The 2,523-nt window shown below is 39.0% G+C and overlaps 1 pseudogene; it reads right to left on the minus strand.

The window, feature by feature from the left end:
* The window catches only part of LOC103751049, a 6,069-nt pseudogene extending 4,533 nt beyond the window's left edge, over nt 1-1,536 (minus strand).
* Nucleotides 1,537-2,523: the final 987 nt, after the last annotated feature.

Genomic DNA, 2,523 nt, shown 5'->3' on the forward strand with positions numbered 1-2,523 from the left:
ATACAAAAAAATGAAGTAATTCCATGTCTTCTACCAGACCACAGTGCAATAAAGCTTATAATCAACAGCAAAAGAAGCTCTAGTAAACACACTAACTTGTGGAGATTAAACAACACATTCCTGAATCATGAATGGGTCAAAGAAGAAATTAAGAAAGAAATAAAAGTATTCCTGGAACAAAATGAAAACAAGAACGCAACACAACAAAACCTCTGGGACACCCTAAAAGCAGTCCTAAGGGGTAAGTTTATAGCTCTTAGTGCCTACATTAAAAAATCAGAAAGAGCACATGCAAATGACTTGACAATATAACTCAAGACTCTGGAAAGGCTAGAACAAACCATCCCCAAACCTAATGGAAGAGAATAACAAAACTCAGAGCAGAAATTAATGAAAGAGAAACAAAGAAAATAATACAAAAAATTAATGAATCTAAGAGCTGGTTCTTTGGAAGGTTAAAAAGATAGAACGCTAGCCCAGTTAACCAAAAGAAAGAAAGAACAGTTCCAAATCAACCGAATCAGAGATGAAAGGGGAAACATCACAACAGAAAGATACAGAACATCATAAGGGAATACTTTAAAAACTTATGCTACTAAATTTGAAAACCTAAAAGAAATGGATGGATATCTAAAGGCATGGGAACCACCAAAACTAAACCAAAAAGAGATTCACAGATTAAACAGACCCATAACACAAAAGAAATTGAAAGAGTAATACAAAACCTCCTGACTAAAAATAGCCCAGGCCCAGATGGATTTACAACAGAATTCTACCAGATATTTAAAGAAGACCTCCAACCAATAAAATTATTCCAAATGATAGATAGAAATGGAGGGAGAACATCCAAATTCCTTCTATGAAGCCAGCATCACTCTAATCAAAGCCAGGTAAAGATACAACAAAAAAGGAAAACTATAGACCCATATCCTTAATGAACATAGATGCAAAAAATTCTCAACAAGATACTTTCAAACCACATACAGACACACATCAAAAAGATCTTCCACCATGGTGAAGTCGGCTTTATCCCAGAGATGCAGGGATGATTTAATATACATAAGTCAATAAAAGTCATAAATCATATAAATGGACTCAAAGACAAGAACCATATGATCATTTCCATAGATGCAGAGAAGGCCTTTGACAAAATTCAACATGCATTTATGTTCAAAGTCCGAGAGGGAATCGGCCTGGAGGGAACATACCTCAACATAATTAAAGCCACATATAACAAACCCACAGCCAACATCATTCTAAATGCAGAAAATCTGGAAGCATTCCCATTGAAATCAGGAACCAGACAAGGCTGTCCACTATCCCCACTTCTCTTTAACATAGTACTTGAAACTCTTGCAAGAGCAATAAGACAAGAGAAGGAAATTAAAGGAGTAATAATTGGAAAAGAAGAGATCATATTATCCCTTTTTGCAGATATTATGATATTATATCTAAGGGACGCCAAAAATTCCACCCAAAACTCCTAGAAATAATTCTGTCCTTTAATGATTGATTCTTCTCAGGAATGGAGAACCAGGTTTTTCAGTCTTTTGGAGACACAGTCTCCCTGTAGCCCCATCTGGCCTGTAACTTACTATGCGGACCAGGCTAACCTCAAGCTCACAGACACCCTTTGAGACCTGCAATAATTTGATCAGAGGGACATAAAGGACACTTTTTGCTCCTTGCCCTCCTAGGTCGACTAGTTCCAGGGAACTATGAGCATCTCTCAAAATGTCCTGTAATAGTGGTGGGTCACCTGTCCTCTTGATCAAGGAGGCAGAGGAGACCCCACCAGATGGACTTGAACCAGTGTCCTGTCTACAAAGAAGAGGGTCAACACAGAGGAATCATTTCCACCATGCTTCCATGCGAAGCCAACCATGGTTGAGCAGGACCTTTGACTTATCTTCACATAGGTGGAACTGGTAAAAGAAAAGAGCCAGGGGCTCTTCCCAAGCCAATGTGACCCCTGAGGAACAGATCCTCAAATGACCTTAAGAGTAAAAATATTTTATTTATTTTATTTTATGTGTGAGTGTATTGCCTGCATGTGTGTAAATGCACCTGGGTCTTGAAATGCCCACAGTGGTCAGAGGAGGGCATCAGAAACCCAGGAACTGGAGTTATGGATTGTTGTCAGATGCATGTGGGTTCTGGGAATCGAACCTGGGTCCTCTGTAAGAGCAGCTAATGCCCTAAACCGCTGAGCCTTCTCTCCAGCCCCCCTCTGTCTTTATTTTTATGTGGAATTCCCTCATGAAATATCTGTTCATCAAGTAGTTAATAGCCTCTACCATCAGGTTCCAATATGTGGTTTGTTCTTAATGAAAAGAGGTGACCAATGATAGGACCTATATAAAGCAAATGGAAGAATCTTCTTTCTTGAACAACAGGAAGGACTGACAAAGGCTGCCTCCTTGACCAAAATCTAGCAGGCTCCTTTCAGTTCATTCTAGTGTCTTTTCAGGTCTCATCCTGTGCATGTCCTCATGAGCACAGTTTTGGAAAGAATAGTATGCT

Source organism: Nannospalax galili, unplaced genomic scaffold, assembly GCF_000622305.1.
Source record: "Nannospalax galili isolate Female #2095 unplaced genomic scaffold, S.galili_v1.0 scaffold427, whole genome shotgun sequence".
In the NCBI taxonomy this organism is placed as follows: domain Eukaryota; kingdom Metazoa; phylum Chordata; class Mammalia; order Rodentia; family Spalacidae; genus Nannospalax; species Nannospalax galili.